Here is a 12262-nt window from a genome sequence, read left to right as displayed (position 1 = left end):
CAAAGGGTGTTCTAAAATAATTGAACCCGCCTGTGTGGACTTTGACGAAAAGAAGACAATTATTTAAGGTCATGATACAACTGTGGTAAACTACAGGGTAACCTAAGTGAATTATTCACTAATACTATTGTAGAGTAGAGAAAATAATACGTCTTGTCAATTGGATTCTAAAGTAATTGAATCAGCCTGTGTGGACTTTTGACAAGAAAATATAATTATATAGAGTTTCAGATAAATCTATGATGTCATATAATGTAAAGAATCTTTTTACATATGTTTGATTTGTTATGAATATATTATTTTAAAACAAGTGGATCGGGTGCTGTCCGTTTATTGATCGAATTTATCGCCAACAAGTCACAGACACTTCCGTAGAAGAATCCCAGCCCAGCACATATATAAAATCCTGACAATAACTACAAGTTACTCACAGAAGACCTGTCCAACAACATTATTTTTAATGATCCTCCTCCCTTAATATTCTAATGACACCACACACATTTTCATAATCTTCTGTTGCATAGCTTTTTTCATTCAACACCTAGAATTCGAACCCACTTGGTACTCAACAGTGTGAGCGATCGAGGTACCCAGTGTATCTCACTTGTATATACGTAAACAATAATACTCAAATACACAGGTTTGAATTCTCTTTCGACATATGACAATTTTTCTCTTGCATATCTGAATGCCTGACTTACTGTATTGTATGTAAACAATGTGAATAGTTACATGGGCGCCCACTGGAAGGGGCACGAGGGGGCCTTTCCCTCCTTATACCTCACAAAAAAAATCCGTGATGCAAACTTAACATCGTAGTTAAATTAAATATTTTTAGTGCTTTGTTTATTAAAACTGTAAATTTGTGTTTGCATTTAAACACACTTAACACATATTATTTTAGTCAGTTGACTTACACTGTAAAAGCTGATCCCTACATACATTGTTTGCCCCCACCCCCTGAAAATATTTCTGTGGGCCCTGTGTAAAGTTATATATTGGACAAACAGCCTGCTGTGTAGGTGATAGAGTTCGGGAACATCTTAGTCATGTATGAAGATTGGATAAAGACCATCCCTCTAGACACCACTTTAGTAGCTCCAAATGTAACATCTATGACATCTCTATAGTGGGACTCAAATATACACCATTTGATGCTGTACAAAGAGAACACTTGAAAATAGATTAATTCATAAACTGGGAATTTTCCATCATCACGGATCAAATAAACAGTTTTCCTTTTTTTAGTTTTATCAGTGTTATATTTTGATATGAGTAAGGGATTTATCACATCATTTTTAATTTTATCTAATACAAGTTGAAATACCCTTCAAATGATGGGGGAATGTTCAAACTTAATTAAAACAATGTAAATTCAACAGCAATAATATATTTCAAAGTAATAACTTTAACATAAACTTTATCTCAGAATTTTAAAATTATAACAAAGCTTCTTCATAAACAACTTTTGCAATTTGCTTTCTTTCTACCAACAAATAAAGATTTTGAAGTGATCCTACCTTTGAACACCCTACAACTCATGACCACGAGAAAAGCATGGTTGTTTGAGAAACAATCCACAACTTTAATACTTTTACCTTGAATTCCTTTAGATTTACATTCTCACTGTCATATAACCTACCTTTAATCTTTTGATTAATTTGTAAGTCTAAATAGATAGTCAAATGATCAGTGCTATGAGATACACCCATATTGCTAATTTTAACTGGATTGAACAATCTTATACTAAAACAAAGATCCAAATGAGCTCATTTTAAGGGATTATGTTTCTCCAAGTATTTTTTATATTAGAATTAAAATCTCTCTGAATGTCTGTTAAACTCTAATTTTCCATCATGTTAATAGATACTTCTGGATTTTTAGGATTATTGATATATTAATGATATATAGGATTATTGACATATTAATGATATATAGGATTATTATATATAAATATTAGTTGTGTTTTAGCACTGTAACAGGATAATAATAAGTGTCATAAGATTATACTGTTGTGAGTCTCATGTTTAGAATATGTTAAAAGTATTGTTTAGATTTTATTTAAAATCACAAGTTTTGAAGCAATGTTTGTACATTTGTTTTGATTTTTGTAAACTAGTATATATTAAAATGTTGTTTTTACAAACATTTCCATGGTTTTTGTTTGAATAGTAACATTGTTGACACAAGTACTACTCATCAATCTAGTAAAAGCCCTAAGTCTTAGCTTTCTTGTTTCAACTGTCAAGTGGACCATCTTCTGTACATAAGTAAGTTACTTTTAAAGTTATTGAGTGGGCATTCATAAGATGATTTAGAATAGTTTCATAATTCAAATATTTATAATAAATAACTAAGCTGTTAAAAATCACAAATAATATAAAAGAAAACTAAATTGTTGATGCATTAGGAAAAGAGAATTCTATAGATCTAGTTATTGGGTAGTGTATCCGCATGGCAGGAAAGTGTTTTTATTTTGTAAAAATTAAAACCATCATGTTAAATGTTGTTGGTTTAATTAACAAATTACAAAAAAAAACATTTCTTTTTAAGACACACTAACATACTGCAGTGTGGGCTATATTTTTTTTTAATGACAAGTTCAGATATGTCTTTTCTTTTTATTTCAGATTTTATCAAGTTCAAAATAGAAGGATATTTGTCATTTGGTTGATTTTTGAAGAATAAATAAAAATTTGAATGAATCACTAAATAAAGAAGTCACACATATCATTTTGGAAGATCTACATGAGCAGAAAACTACAAGGTTGGGTATTTGTAGTAAGTACTGTTTGAAAGTTACCTAAAGAACCAAAATTGAATTTTTTGCTCTTCAACAATATTAAAGAAACCGGGTGTTTAAGGTATAGATCAAAATACTCGCATGCCAAACGAAAATGTTACTGCTTGAATTATTACCAATGATAATTATTGTCATTAAAAATTAACTGTGTCTAATAATATGATAAAATTACTGTGTATGATAATATTATAAACTAAAATCTAAATTTTAAAATATAGACACAGTGTAAGATAAGTTTTAACTCAATTTCTTTCTTTATATAAACATTACTAAACTACTAATTATTTCTTTTCAGCAACCCAAGCTACTGCAGATATTATTTGAAGAAGAAAATATTATTGATTGATTTGAGGTAGTTATATTACTTCTAACTATAACTGTTTTTAAGATATTTTATGGTACTTATATTTTTCATATCAAAATTCACTGCCTTATTCTGTTCAACAAATTGATTCACACCACTATATCTCATACATTAAGTATATAAAAAGAGGTTTCAATTTTGACAGCTTTTGGCCTACTCTATGTGATAATATGTTTCACATAAATATTTTGTTTTATTAGATTGGAATATGTAGTGGTAAAAATAAATTTAAAAAAATCAGTTATGCTTAAAAAAGTATTATTCTAGTTAATGAAAAAATCTTCTCAAATCAGCTAGTAGTAAAATTTTATAAATATATAATAATAAATTAAAATGTTTATTTTTCTTATAGAGTCATTGAAGGTGTTGATGAAAAAAAAAAAACTCAGTGCAGGGATAATCACTCCACAAACATTCTCCAGCATATTACAGAAGCACCAATTTAATTAAACTGTTGTTTTAAATAACATTCCAGAATCAGCCAGCATTGATTATGTTTTTTTTTGTTTGTTTTTTTTCAGAATTATGCATGTGTTATAAAAAATTCTTTGAATCCGAAATGTTCAAAATTACATGAAATTATGTATAGTTATTGTCTGTTGGCCTGTTTGACATTAGTGTGTTTTTTTAGACAGACACATGTATTAGAAATTTATTTCAACTAAGTTACATGTTGTCAGAATTTGGATATTTAGTATAGAATGGATTGTTTCATATTTGTTTGTATATTATGCAGTTTACCTTTGTAAAACCGAAAATTTTCATGGATTGTATGCAACTTTATAATAATCATTTTATTGCTGCAGTAGCTTTTCATTACATGTTATTTAGCGACAAGACTGTTATGAGATATATTAAAAACTTTTGAAAAGACTATTCTCATGCAAATGTATCTTTATCATTTCAGTAATAAAGAACTTAGTTATCAAATTTTTCTTTGCTTTCTGCTCATACAAGAAGAGATTGGACAAATTACAAAACTGTGTTTTACTCTTAAACAAAATATTTTAAAGTTAGCTACCAAATACACTTGTGTAAAGCTACATACAGTTTTATGTTGTAACAAGTGTAAGTATAGTTCAGTATCAATAGCTACATATAATCTCATTCTTACATGTTTAACAGTTCAGTGTCAAGAACACTTATCAAATGCTTCAAGAGTTTAAAGTTAAGCAGATTACATGCATACTTTCAACATTATTCGTTTTATAAATTCATTTCTAGTAAATAAAATACATCCCCACCTTCACTTGTTTTGAGTTCAGAATTAAGAATACCAGAGCTCTGTTCTCAACTTGCTGTGTTTCAAGAATTATATTTGGGATTACTAGATATAATCTCATTCTCATGTGTTTCTAGAGTTCAACATTAAAAACTAATATATATTATTGCCCCTCACATGTTTCAAAATTAATTTCAGTATTAAGATCACAATATATGCTATCAGTCTTATGCTTTTTTAACAGTGTGATATTTTCAGGTAAAACCAAGTTAACCTCAGAGCAATGGGATAGGTCTGCTTAATAACAGGAAATTCAGTCAAGATATTTATTACAAAATAATGGTCTCTTTTTGAGTAACTCAGTTGTGAGAATGAATGCAATAAATAGAATAGACACCAAGTGAAACAGGAAATGAACAATCTTTACTGACATCATATTGCACTCAAAAATAGTGTGTGTGCTTGATTAATTTACATGATGCTATCTTCAACTGATCAAGCTGAATCTATGTACCAGACTGCCTAAATGCAATGCTCTTTACTTGCAAGAAACGTTGTAGTTACCAAGAATAACTAGTACTACCCACATGACTGTTCATTCTCATTCAAACATAGGGGAAGCCATAATCTTGAGATATCAGCTTAACTACCATTGAAGGACACTGCTGTTGGATGTCCTGGTGCAATGTGCTGTATTTCAGCAAATATCTCTCATGGGTTTAATAGGTATTATCAATTTGAGAATAGCAAAGAAACAAAAGTAGCAGAATGAAATCATCTTAGTGTTGTTCTCAACCACATGTTATGTGAAACCTACACACATGCAGAATAAATGGTAAATTCAGAATAATACAGGAAGATAGAAATGCATGGTATATTTATATACCATACTTTCCTTTCTTGCATGCTTCAGGCTTGTTCTCAAGCTGATAATTAATTTGATTTTACAATCAATAAGCTTTAAACTCACACTGGTTGACACGTGTGCTAACTTTTTCTCACCATGGAAAACACTTACAAACATCACAACTGTCTTACAAAGAAATGCAGTACAGAAAAATCCTTTAACACAGAAATTATATATTCGCATCATATAATTAAAACAGTATTTTAACACTGCATTAGTCTTCTGTAAGTATTTTCCGTAGTCACTCTTTCGAGGTCGGAGCTGATCCCATCATAAAAAGTGGATTTGAAAATATTTAAATAATAATAAACTATTAGTTTGGAAACAAAAACACTAACACTCAAACTCATTTCCTTTATCAATCAATAAATGAAGTAGATCACTTTCAATACACATTAAATAAAGACAATTCAGTCGTTTTTGAGTCATTGTTGTGCGCAAAACATTTCTGATATACTTGGGCTTTGAAAAAGACCTTTCACCTGAACAGTTGGATATCATGAGTGATAGATAAATCACAAGAAGAATTTCAACATTCAGAAAGGATGATATGAGATTTGAATAAGGAGATACATGAAATGAGCATTACTGATATCACCATGATCATTCCTTTCATCTAAAAATAATTCCACAACCTTTCTAAATTGAACAAGTTCATTACTGAGACACCCTTCCAGATCAGCAGAATAAAGTTTCAGTAATCTATCTGACATTTCCTGAATTTGATCATCAGTTAGAGAAACTAGAATATCCAAGAAACCAAAGTTTTCAGTCACATGAGAATAAATTTCAATTCTCTTTCCAACTTCTTGCACAAGTCGATCGATGAAACTGGAAGTTCTGAAGTAATTTATTGGACTCTGTTGTACTTCTTTATCTTTGCCATAATCTACCAGATCTAATCAGACAGTATTATGATGAAGATGCTCGTGCTGTACACTGTATTCTAATATGCCACTTTTTTCAATTCCTGATTGTTCAAAGTCAACAAAACCACCTCACAACACTTGCACAAATTCCACTAATGATTTCAGCAGTACGATAGCTGTATTGAGATCTACCTTGGGGTATTGTAGTTGCTTGCTAATCATATCAAATCTTTCAAGAATGTTGTGCCACAGATCACAGAAAATCCTTGTTTCCAATTTACACATTAGATTCACCAAACCTGATGCTGTGTTTCTATTTTCTCCTTTCTCATCCTCATTAGTAGATATATCTTCAAGTACATCCATAATTTCAGCATAGCCAGATTGCAATGCATTAGTGGCATTTGTATGAGTGAACCATCTTGTCTGTGACAACTCCTTTGGCATCATTAAGCCTCTGAGTTTGAGCTTCTCTCTTAAAAGTTACCAACAACCTGCTGATCTTGAAAAAAAAGTGTAAAGCTTTTGCATGAAATAAAAAACCACTACCTGAGCACAACAATAAACAGCAGCCTGGCCAACAAGATTTAATGAATGTGTCGAACATGGAATGGATACTGCCAGTGGACATATTTGTCTAACAAGACTTTTCATCCCATAGTAACATCCACTCATGTTGGTTGCATTATCATAGGACTAGCCATGACAGTTTTCTATATCATTACCGACCATTTCAAAGAAAGAAAAATACAATGATGCTAACTGCTGACCAGTGTGACCACAATTATCCATAAAGGTTAGAAATCTTTCAACAGGACTGTCAGCTTCCAAATATCTAACACAACAAGTGAGCTGATCAGTATTGCTATTATCTACAGTAGAATCAATGGATACAGAAAAATATTTTGATGATTTTATCTTGGAAACAATGGTGCTCAGAATTAAATTACCAATTATTTTAATGAGCTCTTCAAAAGTGTAATTTGTATATCCACTTCTTTTGTTTGCATGTTTCTGTATATGTTCTTCCAGCAAAGTGTCATACTCTGCTATAACTTCTATCATACACAAGACATTTCCATTCTTGGTTGAACCTACTTTTTCATCAGCACCATAGAAAGGAAGCCCACATTCTCTAAGGAACCTGATTACACTTACTGCTTGTTTTACCAGATGCTTATTAATTCTACTATTGTCTATCATAAGTCTTGGAAAATTTTATGATTGCATCACAATGAACTTTTGATTCTTCATGACCATCTAGAGAACCCTTGAGTCACTAATGGACCTTGTCCTAGATTTAATAGTTTACAATGAAAACGATAAACCTTACCAGTACTGGATGAATAACATAACTAGCTTCGATCAAACATTTGTATAGTGCAAGAAGGATTACTTTTGCTTGATTTGGTGAAGTCATTACCATTGTTTTGTAACACATATGGACCTCACCTTACCCAGTAATTGATCACTTCAGAAGTCAGATGAAAAGGCCATAGACCAATGTCCAGTTCAAGTCCTAGAAGTTTTGTTATACTTCAACTGACTCCAATTCTGTTTGAGCAGCTTCTTTTGAATCAGAGTCCATCTGAGACTGAGTAACAACTGAACCTTCAGTATTATCTTCATTATTGGATAATTATGGCTGTGACTGGGTAAAGTATTGTTACGTATCTGCTTGTTTGATAATTTCCGGTAAAAATTCTTTCCGAGTGACTTCAGTGATATAAGTCCCTTCTTGATTAAAACTAGTTTATTCTTTCTCATTACAAACTTTTTAATACACTTAATTTCCACAGTCACTTTAAATTTAACAACCTTTATAACACATGCTATAAATCACAGTGATTCACACACTTTACTTCCGGTACCTACTGTTCGCTTGACTCAGTTATCTCTATCTTCAATCTATCTGCATATCTATTTATCGCTGGCTTATATACTAAAAAAAAGGGCATTTATCGAACACTGGGACATTCGTGAGGTTCCTCGATAAGTCATGATCCTTCTAGAAACTCCAGCGTGCATGCTCCTAGCATCGCGTGACTTCCTTGCTTGTCTATGGATTTATATGCATATGTGTACATGTGGGTGCTAGTGTGTGTATATTGTGTATATGTATGTATGTTCATGTAAGTGCTTATATATGAATATTGTGCACTGTTTGTAGAAGTGGATGGTCTATGTACATATGTGGATGAGTTTGGTGACTTGGGGATGATTTGCTGCCTGCCAGCTTGTCTATTATATTCTGGGAGCTCCCGGAGCAGTGTTGCCAAAGAGGCAAGTTGATACCATTGATTGGTTCAGCTTAAACTGGTGCCTGTATGCATTATTATATTTACAATAATTACACTTGTTTTCTATATTTAATAATTTGTAATAATCTACATACTATTTCAGGCCATGTAGGTGGAATACACCTATAATAGAACAGTTAGAACTATAGAAATAAAAATCAGTTTAGCCTAATTGTTTACATTTTTTAATATTAATATTAAAAAAAAACTTTGTGGAGACCCTCTAGCTTGTAGTACAATACTAAAGGTCATTTGGGCAAAATTAGAAGCAAAGTATGGTGATTCAGGCACTATGGGAAAAAACTCTTAACTTCATTCAGGCAAAAATTGTACAGCACCCCTACCTCTGAAAAATCCTCCATACAACTATCATACAGTATTTACCTTTATGCAACAGCAAGCAAAGGGTTCTGCAGACATTCCCTTACTTCAGGCTGGTCAGCAGATTTTTTTCCACTATGATAATTGGCCACAGTGGTCTCCCTGATGGTATCATGGGTTTTGGCTAAGGCCTTTCTCTTGTTCTCAAACTCAACTTGCAAGTGGCAGACTTCTTCTTCTTCGAGCCATAATAGAGGTGTTGCCCTTCTTTGCAGTTAGTCTTCCTTTTGATTGTATAGGACTCGGGCCTCTGCCTATTTTGTAGCTATCTCCTGGCTTGAGAAAGTGGATATGCTGGAGGGTAGAATCTTACACACTTGAACTTACTTGGGTCAGACAACACTAACCATTACTTTTGACCATTATAATCCACTAATGTTTACATTGTCTTTTCATAGGGATCTTCTTTTGGCTAGAAGTTTAGTACTAGCTTTTGTGTTTTACAAAATTTCACCACATGGCTGTTACTTTCTCTCTATTCATAGCACACTTACATCCTGCATTGTCATGCATCATATTCTGCATGTTGTACTGAAAAAATGTTTAGAAAATATTTATGAAACTGCATTTTTCTAAATATTTCAATCTACTTGATTGAAAATATCTTATCACAACCAAATAGAAAACTGGGTACACCAAGTGTTTATTTGCTATTATATCTATAATACTGCCTATGAAGTTGTATACTAATAATAATTTTACCTAATTATAAACATTTTAATTTGATCCAATTGAAATATTTTGCACTCCTCTTACCAAAAACAAAGAGTAAAGCTCTGTTTTCTCAGATGTAGTGCATGAGTCTCTCCATTACTCTTATCCTTCTATGAACTTCACTTCCTGCAGGATATTTCAGTGTTGATACTGAAACAATCCACTACAAGAATTAATAGTCATAATATGTTCATTGACTATACAGACAATACCTTAGAGACCAGTAATCACAGTTAACTTTATACAGAAAGTTTTAACATCCAGATCAAATTCGTTTTTTTCATTCACATTTTGCTTAATAGTTATGTTTTTGCATAATTGATCCATACATGTCATTCAACACACAGGAATGATTTCATGTAATGTGTGGAGGATACACATATATATTTATAGAAGTTTATTGCCATACATACATAGCTCCATTACCTGTCATCATATACACTAATAGCTTACAGTACACTACCTCTGGCTGTGCACAAATTACTTTGTAACTGTCTCAGGTTACTTTTTGAAGCTTCTATGTGGTAGCTGCAATCTAGTAAATTTTTAACATCTAGGAGCTGTCAAAATCAACATATTTTTATTTTCAGGCATCACAAAATAAATAATCACCCAGATAATTCTGCTGGAATAAGGCTTTAAGCTACAATTCTTGTAAGTCAGGATAAACATCCTTGCTTTTCATACAGTATAGATCAACATGCACTCTGACAAAACACAACTCTCTCACTGAACATGGAGAAGTTATGTGTCTTTTTAGAGACACCAGAACAGATATATAGTGATGATTAAGCAGTATTCTCCTTAGAGCTCTTGACTCTTAGCTAGATAAGGTGAGTGATTCTCATGAAACATCTGACGTTTCACTTTGGGAAAAATTACGTGGTAGCTCAGAAAGTAAGAGTCATCATTCCCTTTCAACCAAGATTTCAAACTCTTAACTATCATCTTCAGCTGAGCAAGTTATAAATGCACTAAGTATTACATTTACTGGCACTGGCCATCCTGTTATGTGTTAATCAAACAGAAATAATCCAATATCCTTTGAGTATCTCTTACAGTAAAACTGTTTGATAGCTCAGAAATTATTGGTTGTAAAGTCTTTTTAGTCCTATTAATCTTGAGATCAACAAACCATCCTAACTTCAGACGTTCAAGTGGTAGTCATGCAATGTGCAATATAGCATACACTGTACTTCACAATACCACCCAATAGTTCAGAAAGCAAAGGTTGCAATACCCTTTCACCTAAGTTTTTAAATTTCTATCTATCATCTCCAATTGTACAAACTGATGATGCACTTGACATTACATCTGCAGGCACCAACTATCCTAATTTCATGTTAATCAAATGCAAATAACACAGTGCAGTGCATACATTGTATGGTGAACATCACTTGAGAGAACATCACTGGAAAGAAAGGATTATCCTGTCAGTTATTGGTTTCTTGACCATATGACTACTATAGCTCTCATGATTAGGTTTACTCCTAGCCATATTAATTGAGAGGTCGTCATTAGTAATTTAGGGTCCATCAGTGCTGTTTCTAGAGGTGAGAATTGAGGAGGAAAGTGTTGAGAGTACTTTAAGGTCAGAGTGGGATAAAACTGGTTTTGTTTTCATCTAACTTGACTACCTCTTAATCTGACTTTTGGTCAAATCAATTCACCAGAGATTCATGGGTTGCACATAAATGCAGCATGTCAATATGTACTATGTGCTTTTATGTGCTTCTCGACTGCTATAACTTTCAATTAAACAATTTGTTGTAACACAAAATGAAGTCTTGTCAAGCTGGAGCCAAGAGGCTTCCATTCTGTTGGCATGTAAAAATGCCACACCAAGTCTTCACTTTGGTACATTGATTTTCTCACTGTCTTATTAGAGTATGTCTTCTGTCATATTGCAGCCTTTTAAGCTACTCATATGCAAGGCAAATGTGTGTGTGTGTATATGTATATATATTAGAATATTCAATGTATTGTATAAAATAAACTTTTCAATTAATCATTCTTGGTGTGCGTGAGCACCAAAAAAATTTTTATGTTCTTATTTAGGTTCATTTAAGTTATTTTATAAAAAAAGTGTTATTCTATCTAAGTTTAGGCCTTTAGTTTCGGGTCTTGTCAAAAATAGTAAACCATAATAAAAATAGTTCAGCAGCAGTTCCATCTTAGTTTGGTAATTAATAGGTTAAAAACACTAAACATACTGACAGTCTCAAATCTTTAAAAAATAAGGATACTTAAATGTATCTTGATCCTTGCATGTTTTAAGATCTCTAAATGTATTATCATCATCACATTTTCAAGAGCACTGTGTTGAAAACACCATATATAATTATATCCTTGCGTGTTTCAAGAGCTCAATAATACAAACACCAACAATACTGTCCTTTACTTGTACTTCAAGGGATCAGTATTAAGATCACGAGACATAAAATCATCCTTTCGTGTATATATACATTGTTGCGTCAGCGAGGTCACGTGACTTGTGTCACGCCACCTGCTTTCTAGAAATATCCTGTTCCTTTGTGAATGCTCTAGCATTTACTAGATTGGGGGTAGCTGGTATATATACGATGGTCACAACGTGACGGAACAGTGTGTGTAGGTAATGAGTATATGAACTGCAGTCAGAGAGAGACGTATTGTTGAAGTCGAGCTCGTGAGACGTGCATTATAGCTTGTTATAGCGCAAC

The 12262-nt window shown here is 32.4% G+C and overlaps 1 protein-coding gene and 1 long non-coding RNA gene across 5 annotated transcripts in view; both read left to right on the top strand.

The window, feature by feature from the left end:
• Nucleotides 1–4052, top strand: part of LOC111085898 — a 41504-nt gene extending 37452 nt beyond the window's left edge. The window contains exons 2-5 of the long non-coding RNA XR_002610668.1: nucleotides 2173–2270; nucleotides 2631–2781; nucleotides 3099–3155; nucleotides 3520–4052. This is a non-coding gene — a long non-coding RNA (uncharacterized LOC111085898). The remainder of the gene's footprint in view (nucleotides 1–2172; nucleotides 2271–2630; nucleotides 2782–3098; nucleotides 3156–3519) is intronic.
• The window catches only part of LOC106460071, a 190334-nt gene that overhangs the window by 134720 nt on the left and 43352 nt on the right, over nucleotides 1–12262 (top strand). The window lies entirely within an intron of this gene.

The sequence above is a fragment of the Limulus polyphemus genome, unplaced genomic scaffold, assembly GCF_000517525.1.
Source record: "Limulus polyphemus unplaced genomic scaffold, Limulus_polyphemus-2.1.2 Scaffold702, whole genome shotgun sequence".
NCBI classification, from domain to species: domain Eukaryota; kingdom Metazoa; phylum Arthropoda; class Merostomata; order Xiphosura; family Limulidae; genus Limulus; species Limulus polyphemus.
The sequence above is the reverse complement of the archived record's forward strand: the minus strand, read 5'-3'. Positions and strand labels throughout refer to the sequence as shown.